A 21,967-nucleotide genomic window follows, 5' to 3' on the forward strand; every position below is an offset into this window, starting at 1 on the left:
TCGCTGCCTATGGGACACAGCCGTATACCCTGCTGGTTCAGTAATCAGGGGGTGTGTGTCGCTGCCTATGGGACACAGCCGTATACCCTGCTGGTTCAGTAATCAGGGGGTGTGTGTCGCTGCCTATGGGACACAGCCGTATACCCTGCTGGTTCAGTAATCAGGGGGTGTGTGTCGCTGCCTATGGGACACAGCCGTATACCCTGCTGGTTCAGTAATCAGGGGGTGTGTGTCGCTGCCTATGGGACACAGCCGTATACCCTGCTGGTTCAGTAATCAGGGGGTGTGTGTTGCTGCCTATGCCTGGCACGCCAAAAAGCCCATACATTTTTTGCAGCAGGTGCAGCAGGGGATCTTTTTAATCAGTCAATGCCAAAGACTAGAAAGAATATGTATCCCAAATGGCACCCTATTCCCTATATAGTATAGGACCTGGTCAAAAGAAGTACACTATAAAGGGAATAGGTTGCAATTTAGGATGTAAGTCTAGTACAGGCGTGGGCAGATATCATATTAAAAACCGCAAACAAAAACCCTACTGCAAAATGTGTAGAATTGCAAAAAATTTGCTGTGAAACTGCAAAAAATGTCTCTCCTCAAATCAAATCAAATGTTATTTGTCACATACTTCGTAAATAACAGGTGCAGACTAACAGTGAAACACTTACTTACTTCCTCCCCATGGCTAAATGAGTAGAATTACATGAAATGGGTTAGAACATTTCAAAATCTACTTTCTGCGCCCCAAGGCAAAATGTGTAGAATTGTAGGAAATTAACTCTAAAACATAACTTTTTTGTCTCTGCTGTCAAGAGGGGTGCCGCTAAAATGTGGGCGCCAAAAAAGGCTGAGGCCTTTGACTGCATGTGTGGGTATGGATGTGGGAATGCAGACCCACGTGTGCCACTGCGGGCCCTCATCCACCTCATACACCTCCCGTGTTAATCTGTTAAATTGTAATTATTCGCTCCTATGGCCTATTTGTTGCCTACCTCCTCATGCCTTTTGCACACACTGGATATAGACTTTATTTTTTTCTACTGTGTCATTGACTTGTTTATTGTGTTATTGGCTTGTTTATTGTTTACTCCATGTGTAACTCTGTGTTGTTGTCTGTGTCACACTGCTTTGCTTTATCTTGGCCAGGTCGCAGTTGTAAATGAGAACTTGTTCTCAACTAGCCTACCTGGTTAAATAAAGGTGAAATAAATAAAAAATAAATAAAATAAAAATCTCTGGTCTAGAACAGAGCCCTGTTTTTTTTAAATTACATTTTGTTGTTGTTGTCGTTTCTCTGTAACATTACTAGCCACCTAGCAATTTTATGAAGTTGCCTAACCTCATAACTAGCTACCAAGAAACCATTTCAGGTTATCAATTAAGTTAGAGTAGTTCTCTTAGCTGGTGTGCTTGTTGGAAAGGTTGGTACAAAAGCATGCAATAACTAAATATACTTAAAAAGACTCACATTCCTTTCAATCTTTTACCCAGATTTGAGCAGAGATGCAGAGTAGCATATTTAGTTTCTTGAAAACCATATCCACCAGTCAGGAGGATTTAACATAGAATTAAGCATAATGACTATGTCTCTAGATTGCAGAGAAAAAGCTGTTTCAGGTGTTCTCCAATTTACGGTCGGGGGCCTAGAACCCCCTCCAGCCATCCTCATATATTTTATGTCACCTCAGATCTTTGGGGTACATGACACCCCTGGTCTAGTGTCTAGGCCATGGTAATCGCTTCAGAACAGAGTCTGCCACTGCCTGCTGGAATGACACGGCTGTCAAGCATTCTTATTTCTTACCATGGCTTACACCTATGTCTACATCCTAAATGGCACCCTGTTTCATATATAGTGCACTAATTTTGACCAGGACCCATACAAAAGTAGGGCACTATATACTGAAGGATTGAAAAAAAAAAGTGTTTTATTTAACTAGGCAAGTCAGTTAAGATGACGATGACGGCCTACCCCAGACAACACTGGGCCAATTGTGCGCCGTCCTATGGGACTCTCAATCACAGCTGGATGTAATACAGCCTGGATTCAAACCAGGGACTGTAGTGACACCTCATGCACTGAGATGCAGGGCCTTAGACCGCTGCGCCACTCAGGAGCCTGAGGATTAGGATCATATTCCCTATTTAGTGCACAAATGTTGACCAGGGCCCATACATGGCACACCCTATTCCCCATGGGCCCCACCCTATTCCCCTCTCCTATCACAGGCCTTCCTTGTCCTATTTATCAGATAGGCAAAGCTATTGCAGATTACTTTTAGGTTATTAATATCTTTCTGAGCATTAAATTACAGTGCATTCTGTGTCAGAGCCTGCTTTTATGCTTTTTTACATACAGTCACACATGTTTGACTGTGGTCAAGAGGCTTGGGTCTGTCTGTCTGTCTGTCTGTTGTACCAGAATACTAGTACTGTGTGTAGCATCACCACCAAGTAGCTGTTGTGTACACTTTTATCGTACGCTAGATGGCGTACCAGAGCAACCTAAAATATATACGTTTAGAGCATTGTAGACGTATCATTCTGCTATACAGCTGGATATTAGAGAACAAATAATGGGGTTAGGTAGAACATATTGAATGTGACATAAGTGTGTTCCCGCCGGCTGTTTAAATGGTTCTGAGACCCGCCCCTGTTCTCACAGAACCACTGTGACGCTAGGTCCCCATGGAGACAGAGGAGGGAGAAATGTCATTGTTTTAAAATCACATGGACCGACTTTTGATCGCTCTGTCTGTGTGCAATAAAATAGCTACAAACAATGTGAAATTGCCAAATATTGCTCATAAAAGTATCCAGGAGCTGCTGGCGACCAAGCAGTTTAAGATACCATCGGTAGCTTGGAGACGGTAAGCCTCTATCAAATGAAATATGAATTTGCATGCAAGAGCTAGTCTAACATTACTGTGGTTTAGTAACGTTACGGATGTAGCTATCTAACGTTAGCTAGCTTAGTGCTAGTTAGCTTGCCCGTAACAACAGTGGCGGTCTGTTTATGATTGTCAGGGTGGTCTTTGTAACTAGCTACCATGCAGACTGTAAACTTGCGTTGTGTGCTAACTAGCTAACGATGAACCATGTGAAGATTCTTGAAACAGGCTTAGTGTTTTGATGGCAACAGGTTAGCATTTTTAAGGTGATGCGCAGTCCTTGTGCTTCTTCCTTGAATCAAACAATTTTAGAAGCTTTCTTGCTATTGAGGTTGGCTATACAAATGCTGTTACACACGAAAAGTCTAATCTTATTTCTACCGCAATGATTCGTTTTTCCTGAAAATGCCCGGCTCGCTGAGATGTAAATACATTCTTGCTCCAGTCCTTTGTTTACTTTAGTTAATGATGGCACACTAACGTTATGCCCATTTTTATGCAACTTGATGGAGGAACTCTCCCTAAAACCTCGAGTCCAGCTTGTATACACTGCAGGGTAAGGTCGCTGCTCCCAGTTTTATTTCAGATCAAGATACTGATGACATTTAACAGCACCAGACAAGATTATATTTATGCATATAGACAATTAGACATAGTGCTGCTGTTTTCTCATTCTCAAAATGTCCAAAGCTGATTGTAGATTTACTATTGATATTTTAAAAGCAGTTATACAACCATGTACAGCAGCTAAATCCCTTTCACTTCACGAAATGTTCTATATCCAATCAGTGAAATAAATCCTGATTTGGGCCTCCCGAGGGGCGCAGTGGTCTAAGGCACTGTATCTCAGTGCAAGAAATGTCACTACAGGCCCTGGTTCGAATCCAGGCTGTATCGCATCCGGCCGTGATTGGGAGTCCCATAGGGCGGCGCACAATTGGCCCAGTGTCGTCCGGGTTTGGCCGGAGTAGGCTGTCATTGTAAATGAGAATTTGTTCTTAACTGACTTGCCTAGTTAAATTAAGGTATCCTTTAAAACGATCCTTTTAATATCATGGATGGTCAGTCTTTGCATCCATAGCTCTGGCTATGAGTTTGAGAGTAGTAAAAAAAATCTGTCCCATCCCTTTGCTTTTTTGTGAAACAGTGACGGGGAGAGGCTTTGTTATTGTTTCAACTGCTGATTGCTGCTTTAAGAACCTTTTGGCCTTTTGCAAGTAACACAGTTAGACTAGGATAAATCTGTCGTGAAAAAGTTATTGTGCTGTATTTCAAAATACCCCTGTATACATTTAAGTTTACCTCACCGGCTGCAAGTGGTTATGAAAAGTGGGTGTGATTGGAATAGCATAGTGTCGGCTAGCAGGTAGCTGTAGATGTTTCTGTTAAAGTACTCTGCTCTGTTGTCACAGCTGTGCACAGGTGTGTGTGAAGCAGCAACCTGGTGAGAGGGTGGGCATCTCATCTGCCCTGTTGATTACTTCTCCAGTCTTTCCCACAGGAAGACTTTCACATAGCATTCTCTCTCTGTTTTACTGAGGCTGTGGTACTATTGTCCAGACTGACTTCATTACAGGCTACTGCTGTGGTTTGTGGTCCCGGTGGGTCTCCAATATGTTTCTTCTGTCATATAGGCCTAACAGCAGGAAGCGCAGAGGCCTGGGAATAACTCTCCTCTTCTTTCTTGGTTTTCTGTGTTCCTTCCTAAAGGAAGTCATGCTTAGGACAGACTCAAACTCAAGCCTCTATTGTGGCCACATTTTTTCCCGATGGGCCTTGGTCCAAAGTAGTGCACTATATAGAGTATCCCTATAGGGTGCCATTTGGGATGCAGCCCCCATGTGTAATTATAAAGAACCTGTCCCTCTAGTGCTGAGGGTGATGACGGCAGCTCTTTTTGATATAGGTCCTGAGTAGAGGCTAGGTCACAGTGGAAACTCTCCTTATGCATTAAGCCCTGTTCTAGTCACCCTGCTGCTTTGCCCACTGACCTGGCTCAACCTCATTGTTTCCCCCCTTACTGTGACACCGGCTTCTCTCTGCTGGTTGTAAACCAGGAAGGTGTGAGGAGGGAGGCCCACCCCAGTTTGTCACACAGCGGCCGGCATCCCAAATGATACCTTATTCCCAGCTTCTGACCAGGGCCCTATGGGGGCACTACATAGGGAATAGGGTGGCGTTTTGAGATGTAGCCACAGCCTACCTAATCAACCGCTGGCTCAGGAAGGGGGAGGGGAGGGAAGGGTGGAGCCCCCGCCCCCCCACCGCTGGCTCAGGAAGGGCCAGGGGAGGGAAGGGTGGAGCCCCCGCCCCCCCCACCGCTGGCTCAGGAAGGGCCAGGGGAGGGAAGGGGGGAGCCCCCGCCCACCACCGCTGTGCAGGGGTGTCCTAACAGTTGAATGTGTCAGTCCTCACTCATGGCATCGACAACCAATGACGTAAATGGCTGCCATGGGGCAAGGGGTGGCTTCCTCCGCTTAAGTAATCCTGATACGCCCCTTTTATTGGGAAAATATGAGGCCCTGGAAAATGCATCAAGAAGGACTGGTGGGTGGTGGATGTGCTGGCACACACTCTGTGTGGAACTTGTTGGGGGGCACAAGCAAAGTTTCCCTGATGCTGGAAACAGAGCTACAATTCAATCTATGAAGAAATGATTAGCTCTAAAAGCATGGAAACCTCGCAAATGATCTCGCTTTCCCTTGCAAATGATATCCCTGTACGCACTTGATTTCTAAGTTGGATTATTCCGTTGTGTTAGACCCTTTTATTTTTGATGCAGTTAAAGCGGTTGCGTATGGCTGAGTCAAGTGATCCGAACTCATGAGGAGGCCTCTTCTGGGAATTCAGCTTTGTTCTCAAAGCCCCCTGGGATCAGTCACTCTTGACAGTAGTGAGAGAACCTGTTACTTTGTGGCTGGTATTACCCCCCAGGTCACTCTTGACAGAAGTGAGGGAACCTGTTACTTTGTGGCTGATAATACCCCCCCAGGTCACTCTTGACAGAAGTGAGGGAACCTGTTACTTTGTGGCTGGTATTACCCCCCCAGGTCACTCTTGACAGTAGTGAGGGAACCTGTTACTTTGTGGCTGGTATTACCTCCCCAGGTCACTCTTGACAGTAGTGAGGGAACCTGTTACTTTGTGGCTGATAATACCCCCCCAGGTCACTCTTGACAGAAGTGAGGGAACCTGTTACTTTGTGGCTGGTATTACCCCCCCAGGTCACTCTTGACAGAAGTGAGAGAACCTGTTACTTTGTGGCTGGTAATAACCCCCCAGGTCACTGTTGACAGAAGTGAGGGAACCTGTTACTTTGTGGCTGATAATACCCCCCCAGGTCACTGTTGACAGAAGTGAGGGAACCTGTTACTTTGTGGCTGGTAATACCCCCCAGGTCACTGTTGACAGAAGTGAGGGAACCTGTTACTTTGTGGCTGGTATTACCCCCCCAGGTCACTCTTGACAGAAGTGAGGGAACCTGTTACTTTGTGGCTGGTAATACCCCCCCAGGTCACTCTAGACAGAAGTGAGGGAACCTGTTACTTTGTGGCTGGTAATACCCCCCCAGGTCACTGTTGACAGTAGTGAGGGAACCTGTTACTTTGTGGCTGGTAATACCCCCCCAGGTCACTGTTGACAGAAGTGAGGGAACCTGTTACTTTGTGGCTGATAATACCCCCCCAGGTCACTCTTGACAGAAGTGAGGGAACCTGTTACTTTGTGGCTGGTAATACCCCCCCAGGTCACTGTTGACAGTAGTGAGGGAACCTGTTACTTTGTGGCTGGTAATAACCCCCCAGGTCACTGTTGACAGAAGTGAGGGAACCTGTTACTTTGTGGCTGGTAATACCCCCCCAGGTCACTGTTGACAGTAGTGAGGGAACCTGTTACTTTGTGGCTGGTAATACCCCCCCAGGTCACTCTTGACAGTAGTGAGGGAACCTGTTACTTTGTGGCTGGTAATACTCCCCCAGGTCACTCTTGACAGTAGTGAGGGAACCTGTTACTTTGTGGCTGGTAATACCCCCCCCCAGGTCACTGTTGACAGAAGTGAGGGAACCTGTTACTTTGTGGCTGGTAATACCCCCCCCCCCCCCCCAGGTCACTGTTGACAGAAGTGAGAGAACCTGTTACTTTGTGGCTGGTAATACCCCCCCAGGTCACTCTTGACAGAAGTGAGAGAACCTGTTACTTTGTGGCTGGTAATACCCCCCCAGGTCACTCTTGATAGAAGTGAGGGAACCTGTTACTTTGTGGCTGATAATACCCCCCCAGGTCACTCTTGACAGTAGTGAGAGAACCTGTTACTTTGTGGCTGGTAATACCCCCCCAGGTCACTCTTGACAGAAGTGAGGGAACCTGTTACTTTGTGGCTGATAATACCCCCCCAGGTCACTCTTGACAGAAGTGAGGGAACCTGTTACTTTGTGGCTGGTAATACCCCCCTAGGTCACTCTTGACAGAAGTGAGGGAACCTGTTACTTTGTGGCTGGTAATACCTCCCCAGGTCACTGTTGACAGAAGTGAGAGAACCTGTTACTTTGTGGCTGGTAATACCCCCCCAGGTCACTGTTGACAGAAGTGAGGGAACCTGTTACTTTGTGGCTGGTAATACCCCCCCAGGTCACTCTTGACAGAAGTGAGGGAACCTGTTACTTTGTGGCTGGTAATACCCCCCCAGGTCACTGTTGACAGAAGTGAGAGAACCTGTTACTTTGTGGCTGGTAATACCCCCCCAGGTCACTGTTGACAGTAGTGAGGGAACCTGTTACTTTGTGGCTGGTATTACCCCCCCAGGTCACTGTTGACAGAAGTGAGAGAACCTGTTACTTTGTGGCTGGTATTACCTCCCCAGGTCACTCTAGACAGAAGTGAGGGAACCTGTTACTTTGTGGCTGATAATACCCCCCCAGGTCACTCTTGACAGAAGTGAGGGAACCTGTTACTTTGTGGCTGGTAATACCCCCCTAGGTCACTCTTGACAGAAGTGAGGGAACCTGTTACTTTGTGGCTGGTAATACCTCCCCAGGTCACTGTTGACAGAAGTGAGAGAACCGGTTACTTTGTGGCTGGTAATACCCCCCCAGGTCACTGTTGACAGTAGTGAGGGAACCTGTTACTTTGTGGCTGGTAATACCCCCCTAGGTCACTCTTGACAGAAGTGAGGGAACCTGTTACTTTGTGGCTGGTAATACCTCCCCAGGTCACTGTTGACAGAAGTGAGGGAACCTGTTACTTTGTGGCTGGTAATACCCCCCTAGGTCACTCTTGACAGAAGTGAGGGAACCTGTTACTTTGTGGCTGGTAATACCCCCCCAGGTCACTCTTGACAGAAGTGAGGGAACCTGTTACTTTGTGGCTGGTAATACCCCCCTAGGTCACTCTTGACAGAAGTGAGGGAACCTGTTACTTTGTGGCTGGTAATACCCCCCCAGGTCACTCTTGACAGAAGTGAGGGAACCTGTTACTTTGTGGCTGGTAATACCTCCCCAGGTCACTGTTGACAGAAGTGAGAGAACCTGTTACTTTGTGGCTGGTAATAACCCCCCAGGTCACTGTTGACAGAAGTGAGGGAACCTGTTACTTTGTGGCTGGTAATACCCCCCCAGGTCACTGTTGACAGAAGTGAGGGAACCTGTTACTTTGTGGCTGGTAATACCCCCCCAGGTCACTCTTGACAGAAGTGAGGGAACCTGTTACTTTGTGGCTGGTAATACCCCCCCAGGTCACTCTTGACAGAAGTGAGGGAACCTGTTACTTTGTGGCTGGTAATACCCCCCCAGGTCACTGTTGACAGAAGTGAGGGAACCTGTTACTTTGTGGCTGGTAATACCCCCCCAGGTCACTCTTGACAGAAGTGAGGGAACCTGTTACTTTGTGGCTGGTAATACCCCCCCAGGTCACTGTTGACAGAAGTGAGAGAACCTGTTACTTTGTGGCTGGTAATACCCCCCCAGGTCACTGTTGACAGTAGTGAGGGAACCTGTTACTTTGTGGCTGGTATTACCTCCCCAGGTCACTCTAGACAGAAGTGAGGGAACCTGTTACTTTGTGGCTGATAATACCCCCCCCCCCCCCCCAGGTCACTGTTGACAGTAGTGAGGGAACCTGTTACTTTGTGGCTGGCTGGTAATAACGCCCCAGGTTCATAGCAGAACCAGCCATGTTGCCCCGAGCCAAGTTTCACAGCTACAGCTCAAATGGCACCCTATTACCTATTTAGTGCACCACTTTTGACCAGGACTAGGACCCATAGGCCTTGGTCAAAGTAGTGCACTATATAGTGAATAGGGTGCCATTTGTTAATTGGCCCTCCATCTGACTTTCCCCTGGCCTTCTGCATGCAGGACCTGGCTCCCAGCCAACCAACCGCTCTGTTAAAGAAGCATAAAGAGACAGAATACAACTGGTGGAGCTTTGGGACTCGTATGGGAGCCTAATAAATGGTTATGTTAGGATTCCCTAAGGAGCAGGCCTTCCCTTTCCTCAAATTGGCATTTTGGAGCACTAATTGGGCACAGACATCACAGCCCAGGCAAGCCCACTGGTACGCACGTACACTCTCAAAAAGAGAGGCAAGCAGGAAGCACATTGTTTTAAAAGGGAACTTTTTCTGGAAGCGCAAATAGGTTCCTGACCCATTTGGATCGACCACTCTGAAAGGTGAGATCTCCGTTAAGTTTAAGTTTGAAACTATTCTTGTTATTTCTGCTTGTTACAGTGCAAACTGTACGGCAGAGCTTTCTGCTTTTCAGTTTTTGTTCTGTAATGATATGGTCTTTGACTTTTATAGAAAGTTTAGCCTCATGGCAAAGTAATTGCAGGCATTGCACCGATGCTTCTTAGAATTACAGAGCTGTATGTCTCATTGTGCTGTGTGGATATAGATGTCCTTCATGAATTACAGAGCTCTATGTCTCATTGTGCTGTGTGGATATAGATGTCCTTCATGAATTACAGAGCTGTTCATCTCATTGTGCTGTGTGGATATAGATGTCCTTCATGAATTACAGAGCTGTATGTCTCATTGTGCTGTGTGGATATAGATGTCCTTCATGAATTACAGAGCTGTATGTCTCATTGTGCTGTGTGGATATAGATGTCCTTCATGAATTACAGAGCTGTATGTCTCATTGTGCTGTGTGGATATAGATGTCCTTCATGAATTACAGAGCTGTATGTCTCATTGTGCTGTGTGGATATAGATGTTCTTCATGAATTACAGAGCTGTTCGTCTCATTGTGCTGTGTGGATATAGATGTCCTTCATGAATTACAGAGCTGTGCGTCTCATTGTGCTGTGTGGATATAGATGTCCTTCATGAATTACAGAGTCATTGTGCTGTGTGGATATAGATGTCCTTCATGAATTACAGAGCTGTATGTCTCATTGTGCTGTGTGGATATAGATGTCCTTCATGAATTACAGAGCTCTATGTCTCATTGTGCTGTGTGGATATAGATGTCCTTCATGAATTACAGAGCTGTACGTCTCATTGTGCTGTGTGGATATAGATGTCCTTCATGAATTACAGAGCTGTATGTCTCATTGTGCTGTGTGGATATAGATGTTCTTCATGAATTACAGAGCTGTTCGTCTCATTGTGCTGTGTGGATATAGATGTCCTTCATGAATTACAGAGTCATTGTGCTGTGTGGATATAGATGTCCTTCATGAATTACAGAGCTGTATGTCTCATTGTGCTGTGTGGATATAGATGTCCTTCATGAATTACAGAGCTGTGCGTCTCATTGTGCTGTGTGGATATAGATGTCCTTCATGAATTACAGAGTCATTGTGCTGTGTGGATATAGATGTCCTTCATGAATTACAGAGCTGTATGTCTCATTGTGCTGTGTGGATATAGATGTCCTTCATGAATTACAGAGCTGTATGTCTCATTGTGCTGTGTGGATATAGATGTCCTTCATGAATTACAGAGCTGTACGTCTCATTGTGCTGTGTGGATATAGAAGTCCTTCATGAATTGTTAACAGGGTAAGTCAGTCAATTGGTATTTAGGAACATCCTCAGTAATTTAAGGCTTGTCATTGTGGAGACATGTTGGACATTTTTCTCCTACTGTAGCTTGTTGTATTTTTTTTCTCCTGCGGTAGCTTGTTGTATTTTCCTCCTACTGTAGCTTGTTGTATTTTCTCCTTCTCTAGCTTTGTCTCCCAGTGTATGATGTAATCTTCTGCAGGATTAATGAACTTAGTGCAAGAGATTCCCAAGCAAGTGACTGAAGAAGTTCAACCAAGCCATGAGGGAAAACTCAACGCAGGCCTCTGAAGTTCAGGAGGTTCCTTCAAGCCTGCAGGCAGCTGCACAGTTTAGGCTAGTTAGCATTATAGCATTATCTCCAGAAAACTCCAGAGTCATACTAACTCATTTAAATGTTGCTGTTGCTCACAGAGGTCTTCTTGACCTGGCTCCTCTTTCATCTGGTTCTCTCACCCTCATCTGATATATTCCATCTGACATGGCCTTTTTAATGACACTCTGGGGAGGGGATTCTCCAGACACTCCTAATCTTGATTTATGAAGTGCCAGTGAGCCTTTACTCGAGGGAGTGTGCGCTCGCTTGTCTGCTGATGGACGGCTGTCATTTGTGTGTCCTAAATGGCACCCTGTTAACTACATAGTGCACTGCTTATAGGGCTTTGGTCAAAAGCAGTGAACTATATAGGGATTTGGGTGGTGTTTGAGACGCAGCCACTGTGTGTGTGTACTCTGCTGGCTAGTGTCAGCCAAGCCTCAGAGGACCCCATAGCATAGACAGGCACCACAGAGATACAATGAAGGGAAATGCTTCCTGTGGGGGATCCCGCCAAGTTCTGCCACACTTGGCTAAATCAGATGTGATATTTTTGGAATTTTGTGTTGGGAGGAGGTGTGTGAAGCAATTGTATTTGTCATCTGCAAAGAGCTCAGAGCACTGGCATATTTGCCTGTGTTTATGGAAGGCTTTGAGGCAGTGAAGCTATATTTAAGATCACCTCTGGAGTCCTTAAGGGTGGAAAGTGCCAGTGCCTGCTGGTGCCTGTTTTGACTGGCAACACTGTAGAGCTGTCAGATGAGTACACGAATGCCAGCCTCTCTTAACCTGATATCTAATCTTGAAAACTGGCACAAAGACCATGGTACGGTTGTCAGCTTTCTTAGACGGGTAAAAACCCTAAGTGTTGCTTTGCTGCTGACCTCACATTCTCCCTCCAGAGAACTAGGCTAACTAGTACCTGGATCACCTCACATTCTCCCCTCCAGAGAACTAGGCTAACTAGTACCGGGATCACCTCACATTCTCCCCTCCAGGGAACTAGGCTAACTAGTACCGGGATCACCTCACATTCTCCCCTCCAGAGAACTAGGCTAACTAGTACCGGGATCACCTCACATTCTCCCCTCCAGAGAACTAGGCTAACTAGTACCGGGATCACCTCACATTCTTCCCTCCAGAGAACTCGGATAACTAGTACCGGGATCACCTCACATTCTCCCCTCCAGAGAACTCGGATAACTAGTACCGGGATCACCTCACATTCTCCCCTCCAGAGAACTAGGCTAACTAGTACCAGGATCACCTCACATTCTCCCCTCCAGAGAACTAGGCTAACTAGTACCAGGATCACCTCACATTCTCCCCTCCAGGGAACTAGGCTAACTAGTACCAGGATCACCTCACATTCTCCCCTCCAGAGAACTAGGCTAACTAGTACCAGGATCACCTCACATTCTCCCCTCCAGAGAACTAGGCTAACTAGTACCTGGGATCACCTCACATTCTCCCCTCCAGAGAACTAGGCTAACTAGTACCGGGATCACCTCACATTCTCCCCTCCAGAGAACTAGGCTAACTAGTACCGGGATCACCTCACATTCTCCCCTCCAGAGAACTAGGCTAACTAGTACCGGGATCACCTCACATTCTCCCCTCCAGAGAACTAGGCTAACTAGTACCGGGATCACCTCACATTCTCCCCTCCAGAGAACTAGGCTAACTAGTACCGGGATCACCTCACATTCTCCCCTCCAGGGAACTAGGCTAACTAGTACCAGGATCACCTCACATTCTCCCCTCCAGAGAACTAGGCTAACTAGTACCAGGATCACCTCACATTCTCCCCTCCAGAGAACTAGGCTAACTAGTACCAGGATCACCTCACATTCCCCCTCCAGGGAACTAGGCTAACTAGTACCAGGATCGCTCAACTTCCATTTCTGTCTCGAGCTTCCACATTTTACGGCGCTAGGGGCTGTTTGACAACATTGTAGGTCATAGGCCCTATGTGTTATCAGTGACACTCCAGCAGTGCTAGATGACTGGAAGAGGAACAAAAATGACACTTGACTTGAGTTAGGATTTTTCAAACAGTCTTTGGCAGGTTTGTTTTTCTCTGAAAAGGTAAGATGGATTGGACTGGTGTTATTGTCATTGTAGTGGGAAAATGATAGCAAATGTGAACCCATGTGAGATGTGATTACTGCAGTCTACTGTAAATGACAGACCCAGGCCTTGAATTGAGTGATTTTAGGGGCAAGGCCATATGGCCTTCAAGTGGTGCCCAATCTGCCAAGGCACCAAGGCCATTAACCAAAATATCAAATTAAATTGATTTGAAAACTGAAAAACAGTAGCTATTCTGTTAAGAAAACATAAGTGTATGTAAATAAATGATTAATTAGCCTACATGTCAAAGTGTAGGTGATAGCCTATGGTATTGGCTCCAATGTGTTATTAAAATCTAAAGGCTTGATTCTGTCGACATACCTGAGGCACTGTTCGTTCTGATAGGACGGAAAGGCCAGTTGCCATTTGCGCAACTTCACCAATCTTGCAATCTAAGCATAGGCAGTCAACATTTTGAAACTATTTAACCATAAACGTAATTGTTTAAAACCTGGACGTTTTGGGGTATTTTATGAGGCATGTCTTAGAGTTACTAGCATAGGAATGTTATGGGGATTCTTTCATAAACACTTCCTTATATGCCATTGAAACCAGTATTTATCTCATGTTCTCAACTTTCTTTCGTTGTCCAGGAGCCAAAGACACAATCCTAGTCATAGTAACAGTCCTAGTCATAGTAACAGCCCTAACAGTCCTAGTCATAGTAACAGCCCTAGTCATAGTAACAGCCCTAGTCATAGTAACAGCCCTAGTCATAGTAACAGCCCTAGTCATAGTAACAGCCCTAGTCATAGTAACAGCCCTAGTCATAGTAACAACCCATGCTTGTTGTGTTTTTAGGTCTTTGTACATTTCTGAAGGATATGAAACCACACGGTGCACTTTTGAGAATGGTGTTTTCCCGTTTATTGCATTTTGGAGCATTCACGCTGATGTGTGTGTCTTACTGCGCTTATAATGTGAAGAAATAGCCGACTAGTTTGTCAACATTTTTAAGCTAAACGTTTGGAATATTTATTTCTCACACAGAAGGACAAGCTGACCAATAGAATGGATCAACTGTTGTACTATGGGGGATAGTAGATTGACTGGCTGGTGCTTTTGGTTGATGTCGGCTGATGAAAAGTCAAATGTGGACAGTTCTAACATTTTCACTATGCGCCTCGGAATTCAATAAGAAGGAAGAGCGCCGTTGCATCCCCAACGTTAGTCTTCACTTTATCCCCAACGTTAGTCTTCACTTTATCCCCAACGTTAGTCTTCACTTCATCCCCGACGTTAGTCTTCACTTCATCCCCAACGTTAGTCTTCACTTCATCCCCGACGTTAGTCTTCACTTCATCCCCGACGTTAGTCTTCACTTCATCCCCGACGTTAGTCTTCACTTTATCCCCGACGTTAGTCTTCACTTTATCCCCAACGTTAGTCTTCACTTTATCCCCAACGTTAGTCTTCACTTCATCCCCGACGTTAGTCTTCACTTCATCCCCGACGTTAGTCTTCACTTTATCCCCGACGTTAGTCTTCACTTCATCCCCGACGTTAGTCTTCACTTTATCCCCGACGTTAGTCTTCACTTTATCCCCGACGTTAGTCTTCACTTTATCCCCGACGTTAGTCTTCACTTTATCCCCGACGTTAGTCTTCACTTCATCCCCGACGTTAGTCTTCACTTTATCCCCGACGTTAGTCTTCACTTTATCCCCGACGTTAGTCTTCACTTTATCCCCGACGTTAGTCTTCACTTCATCCCCGACGTTAGTCTTCACTTTATCCCCGACGTTAGTCTTCACTTCATCCCCGACGTTAGTCTTCACTTCATCCCCGACGTTAGTCTTCACTTTATCCCCGACGTTAGTCTTCACTTCATCCCCGACGTTAGTCTTCACTTCATCCCTGATGTGTCTGACCCGATCACGTGACGGGCGTTGGCTAATAAGAATTGAGATATCTGAGAGACCCATGTCAGTGAGAGGTGCTTTGGAGCACGTTGATTTGGCACCCGGGAGAAGGGAATTATAATTATTATATTCAGCCCAAGGGCACAACGGCCACTTTGAATGTAAGGCATGGGGACATTACTGCCCCACACACAAGGGGGGGCATTACTGCCCCACACACAAGGGGGGGCATTACTGCCCCACACACAAGGGGGGGCATTACTGCCCCACACACAAGGGGGGGCATTACTGCCCCACACACAAGGGGGCTTCGACTCCATGTCGCCGGAATATTCGAGGCCTGCATAGCCCTCCTGTAACTCAGTGTTAAATAACCCAGGGCATGTGTACTGCTAGTCGCCTAGTCCTACGCAGTGTTAAATAACCCAGGGCATGTGTACTGCTAGTCGCCTAGTTCTACGCAGTGTTAAATAACCCAGGGCATGTGTACTGCTAGTCGCCTAGTTCTACGCAGTGTTAAATAACCCAGGGCATGTGTACTGCTAGTCGCCTAGTCCTACGCGGTGTTAAGTAACCCAGGGCATGTGTACTGCTAGTCGCCTAGTCCTACGCGGTGTTAAATAACCCAGGGCATGTGTACTGCTAGTCGCCTAGTTCTACGCGGTGTTAAATAACCCAGGGCATGTGTACTGCTAGTCGCCTAGTCCTACGCGGTGTTAAATAACCCAGGGCATGTGTACTGCTAGTCGCCTAGTTCTACGCGGTGTTAAATAACCCAGGGCATGTGTACTGCTAGTCGCCTAGTTCTACGCGGTGTTAAATAACCCAGGGCATGTGTACTGCTAGTCGCCTAGTCCTACGCGGTGTTAAGTAACCCAGGGCATGTGTACTGCTAGTCGCCTAGTTCTACGCGGTGTTAAATAACCCAGGGCATGTGTACTGCTAGTTGCCTAGTCCTACGCGGTGTTAAATAACCCAGGGCATGTGTACTGCTAGTCGTCTAGTTCTACGCAGTGTTAAATAACCCAGGGCATGTGTACTGCTAGTCGCCTAGTCCTACGCGGTGTTAAATAACCCAGGGCATGTGTACTGCTAGTCGCCTAGTCTACGCAGTGTTAAATAACCCAGGGCATGTGTACTGCTAGTCGTCTAGTTCTACGCGGTGTTAAATAACCCAGGGCATGTGTACTGCTAGTCGCCTAGTTCTACGCGGTGTTAAATAACCCAGGGCATGTGTACTGCTAGTCGCCTAGTCCTACGCGGTGTTAAATAACCCAGGGCATGTGTACTGCTAGTCGCCTAGTCTACGCAGTGTTAAATAACCCAGGGCATGTGTACTGCTAGTCGTCTAGTTCTACGCGGTGTTAAATAACCCAGGGCATGTGTACTGCTAGTCGCCTAGTCCTACGCAGTTCTTGCTTCCAAGTGAATGCAGCCTGGTTGGTATATTTGGCCCTAATCTTTCAGTAGCCTAATTCCGCATGACTCTCAATTCAGAGTGGAATTCAGAATGCCGAACAGAAGTTCATTGTTAGATGTTGTCTAAGGTAATTGGTAGCAAGGCTGAAGATGAGAAGTAGTCGCTTGACGTTGAAAAGTGAATCCGGGGTGAAAGGCAGCTAGCCTGAGTGCCAGTCTGTTTGTGCCATCATGCCAACCCCGGGCTAAAGGCAGGCTGGCTGCACCATGGATCATGTGAACCCCTGTAGTACTGTAGCCTAACGTCCAATCGATCAGCAACAATGAGGTGTCTGATCTGAATCCAGGCCAACTGAATACGAGCGGCTACTCTCTAAAGATAAAGGAAGAAGACATTTACACCATGAGCCCAGCAGGGTCAGTAATGCAGTATGAAATCCTCATGTCTAGCAGGACGTTAAGAGATATTCAGTTCCGCTGTTCCACACCCTGTGGCTCCTATTTCTATCTAAAACACCAATCCTGTATGTCTCAGTTGTGGCTTACAGCGGGTCCACCATTCAGAGCCACCAGTCCTCATGTGATCTGTTGTGGCCTGGAGGAAAGAGTTCAGTTGCAGCAGCAGCTGGCTTCCTGCTCATAACACGGGAAGTGCAATAAAAAATGGAAGTTGGAATGAAGATGCATGCATGTGCTTGAAAGCTATTGCGCAAGGATTAGTCAAGTGTGCATGTGTATTTGTTGCCTTGATCAAACCCATGTGTCAAGCTCAACATGTCCCGTGATGATAGATTTACCATGGGTAATTGAAAGCTACAGACTGTTCTTCCTAGCAACATCTTCCTACTGGGCCGTGTTGTTTCCTAGCAACATCTTCCTACTGGGCCGTGTTGTTACCTAGCAACATCTTCCTACTGGGCCGTGTTGTTTCCTAGGAACATCTTCCTACTGGGCCGTGTTGTTGCCTAGCAACATCTTCCTACTGGGCCGTGTTGTTTCCTAGGAACATCTTCCTACTGGGCCGTGTTGTTTCCTAGCAACATCTTCCTACTGGGCCGTGTTGTTTCCTAGGAACATCTTCCTACTGGGCCGTGTTGTTACCTAGCAACATCTTCCTACTGGGCCGTGTTGTTACCTAGCAACATCTTCCTACTGGGCCGTGTTGTTTCCTAGCAACATCTTCCTACCTCAAAAGGGTAGAAATACCCTTTTGCTGAGGTTCTTAAGATTCACTGGTAGGTCTAACCCTCTTCCAATATTTGTGTCATGTCTGCGTCCCAAATGGCACTCAATTCCCTATATATGCACTACTCGTCAAGTTTTAGAACACCTACTCATTCCAGGGTTTTTCTTTATTTTTACTATTTTCTACATTGTAGAATAATAGTGACTATCAAAATGATGAAATAACACATATGCAATCACGTAGTAACCAAAAAAGTGTTAAACAATTCAAAATATATTTTATATTTGAGATTCTTCAAATAGCCACCCTTTGCCTCTTGGCATTCTCTCAACCAGCTTTACCTAGAATGCTTTTCCAACAGTCTTGAAGGAGTTCCCACATTTGCTGAGCACTTGTTGGCTGCTTTTGTTTCACTATGCGGTCCGACTCATCCCAAACCATCTCAATTTGGTTGAGGTCGGTTGATTGTGGAGGCCAGGTCATCTGATGCAGCACTCCATCACTCTCTCCTCCTTGGTCGAATAGCCCTTACACAGCCTGGAGGTATGTTGGGTCATTGTACTGTTGAAAAACAAATGATAGTCCCACTAAGCCCATTCCAGATGGTATGGCGTATCGCTGCAGAAGGCTGTGGTAGCCATGCTGGTTAAGTGTGTCCTTGACCTCTAAATAAATCACAGACAGTGTCACCAGAAAAGCACACCCACACCATAACACCTCCCCCTCCATTCTTTACTGTGGGAAATACATATGCGGAGATCATCCGTTCACCCACACCGCGTCTCACAAAGACAGTGGTTGGAACCAAAAATCTCCAGTTTGGACTCATCAGACCAAAGGACAGATTTCCCCCGGTCTAAAGTCCATTGCTCGTGTTTCTTGGCCCAAGCAAGTCTCTTCTTATTGGTGTCCTTTAGTAGTGGTTTCTTTGCAGCATTTTGACCATGAAGGCCTGATTTTATACAGTCTCCTCTGAACAATTGATGTTGAGATGTGTCTGTTGCTTGAACTCTGTGAAGCATTTATTTGGGCTGCAATTTCTGAGGCTGGTATCTCTAATGAACTAATCATCTGCAGGAGAGGTAACTCCGGGTCTTCCATTCCTGTGGCGGTCCTCATGAGAGCCAGTTTCATCATAGCGATTGATGGTTTTTGCGACTGCACTTGAAGACATTTTTTACGTTTTAGAAATGTCTTTATTGACTGACCTTCATGTCTTAAAGTAATGATGGACTGTCGTTTCTCTTTGCTTATTTGAGCTGTTCTTGCCATAATATGGACTTGGTCTTTTACCAAATAAGGCTATATTCTAGAGGTCGACCGATTTTTTTTTTTTTAATTTAATTTAATTTATTTTTTTTATTATTTTTTTTAAATGATTTTTCAACACTGATTATTGGAGGACCAAATAAAAGCCGATACCGATTAATCGGCCTATTTTTATTTTTATATATATATATATATATATATATATAACAATACTGAATGAACAATGAACACTTTTATTTTAACTTAATACATCAATAAAATCAATTTAGTCTCAAATAAATAATGAAACATGTTCAATTTGGTTTAAATAATGCAAAACAAAGTGTTGGAGAAGAAAGTAAAAGTGCAATATGTGCCATGTAAAAAAGCTACCGTTCAAGTTCCTTGCTCAGAACATGAGAACATATGAAAGCTGGTGGTTCCTTTTAACATGAGTCTTCAATATTTCCAGGTAAGAAGTTTTAGGTTGTAGTTATTATAGGACTATTTCTCTCTATACCATTTGTATTTCATATACCTTTGGCTATTGGATGTTCTAATAGGTACTTTACAGTTCAATGCTTGAAGCACAGCGAAGAGCTGCTGACAAACGCACGAAAGTGCTGTTTGAATGAATGCTTGCGAGCCTGCTGCTACCTACCACCGCTCAGTCACACTGCTCTATCAAATCATAGACTTAATTATAATATAATTTCACACAGAAATACGATCTTTAGGTCATTAATATGGTCAAATCCGGAAACTATCATTTCGAAAACAAAACTTTTATTCTTTCAGTGAAATACGGAACCGTTCCGTATTTTATCTAACGGGTGGCATCCATAAGTCTAAATATTCCTGTTACATTGCACAACCTTCAATGTTATGTCATAATTATGTAAAATTCTGGCAAATTAGTTCGCAACAAGCCAGGCGGCCTAAACTGTTGCATATATACCCTGACTCTGCGTGCAATGAACGCAAGAGAAGTGACAGAATTTCCCTAGATAAAATTTGCTGCTAACATGCATTTCTTTTAACTAAATATGCAGGTTTAAAAATATATACTTCTGTGTATTGATTTTAAGAAAGGCATTGATGTTTATGGTTAGGTACATTCGTGCAACGATTGTGCTTTTTTCCGCAAATGCGCTTTTGTTAAATCATCCCCCGTTTGGCGAAGTCTGCTGTCTTTGTTAGGAAGAAATGGTCTTCACACAGAATGCTAGAGAAGTGACACAATTTCCCTAGTTAATATTGCCTGCTAACATGCATTTCTTTTAACTAGGGAAATTGTGTCACTTCTCTAGCATTCTGTGCAACAGAGTCAGGGTATATGCAACAGTTTGGGCCGCCTGGCTCGTTGCGAACTGTGTTAAGACCATTTCTTCCTAACAAAGACAGCTGACTTCGCCAAACGGGGGATGATTTAACAAAAGCGCATTTGCGAAAAAAGCACAATCGTTGCACGACTGTACCAAACCATAAACATCAACGCCTTTCTTAAAATCAATACACAAGTATATATTTTTAAACCTGCATATTTAGTTAATATTGCCTGCTAACATGAATTCCTTTTAACTAAATATGCAGGTTTAAAAATATATACTTGTGTATTGATTTTAAGAAAGGCGTTGATGTTTATGGTTAGGTACACATTGGTGCAACGACAGTGCTTTATTCGCGAATGCGCTTGTTAAATCACCCGTTTGGCGAAGTAGGCTATGATTCAATGATAAATGAACAGGCACCGCATCGATTTTATGCAGCGCAGGACAAGCTAGATAAACTAGTAATATCATCAACCATGTGTAGTTAACTAGTGATTATGTTAAGATTGATTGTTTTTATAAGATAAGTTTAATGCTAGCTAGCACCTTACCTTGGCTCCTTGCTGCACTTGCGTAACAGGTAGTCAGTCTGCCACGCAGTCTCCTCGTGGACTGCAACGTAATCGGCCATGATCGGTGTCCAAAAATGCCGATTACTGATTGTTCTGAAAACTTGAAATCGGCCCTAATTAATCGGCCATTCTGATTAATCAGTCGACCTCTACTATATTCTGTATACCTTGTCACAACACAACCGATTGGCTCTAACGCATTAAGAAGGAAAGAAATTCCACAAATTTACTTTTAAGAAGGCACACCTATTCATTTTAAATGCATTTCAGGTGACTACCTCATTAAGCTGGTTGAGAGAATGCCAAGAGTGTGCAAAGCTGTCATCAAGGCAAAATGTGGCTATTTGAAGAGTCTCAAATATAAAATATATTTAGATTTCTTTAGCACTTTTTTGGTTACTACATGATTCCATATATGTTGGTTACTACATGATTCCATATGTTATTTCATAGTTGTGATGTCTTCACTTTTATTCTACAATGTAGAAAATAGTATAAATGAAAGAAAAACCCTTGAAGGAGTAGGTGTTCTAAAACTTTTGACCTGTTTTGTGTGTTTGACCAGAGACGTTACTTTTAACGTCTCTGGTCAAAAGTAGGCCACTGTAGGGAATAGAGTGCCATTTGGGACGTAGCCTACCCCATGACTAAACCATAGATCTGTGACAGGCTCAGAGTTAAGCAAGTACATCAGACAGCGCAGAGATAGTAGAGCTATCTGACAGCCTGTTCCTGTTTCTCTACATGAGAGTGCAGCTTTCTTGTGGGTTACCCTTAGTTCAGCTAAATTAACCAGTGTGCCACTCTGGCTGACATTGGCCTTTGGAGTGGGCTCTGTTGGAAAAAAAACAACATTCATCCTATTTTTGGAAGCTGGTATGTTCTCCGCAGGACTCCCCGCTCTAAGAGAAAACAGTATTGGAGTGGGGTTTTGTGTAGAAGCCACATCAAGCACGGAGCTTTCCGGGAAAAATCCATCCTATCCCCGATGGCCTTTTTTTATAG

The 21,967-nt window shown here is 44.9% G+C and overlaps 1 protein-coding gene across 2 annotated transcripts in view; it reads left to right on the top strand.

Moving 5' to 3' along the window:
• Window positions 1–2,565: 2,565 nt before the first annotated feature.
• Window positions 2,566–21,967, top strand: part of LOC106597860 (protein tyrosine phosphatase type IVA 3) — a 65,845-nt gene continuing 46,443 nt past the window's right edge. The window contains exon 1 of one of the 2 annotated variants that reach the window (XM_082959402.1): window positions 2,566–2,870. The gene's annotated coding sequence lies outside the window, so the exon portion shown is untranslated. Of the gene's footprint in view, window positions 2,871–9,441; window positions 9,558–21,967 lie in introns of those variants that run through there. The other variant, XM_082959406.1, reaches the window with a different exon arrangement.

The sequence above is a fragment of the Salmo salar genome, chromosome 02 (genome assembly GCF_965601325.2).
Source record: "Salmo salar chromosome 02, fSalSal1, whole genome shotgun sequence".
NCBI lineage: Eukaryota > Metazoa > Chordata > Actinopteri > Salmoniformes > Salmonidae > Salmo > Salmo salar.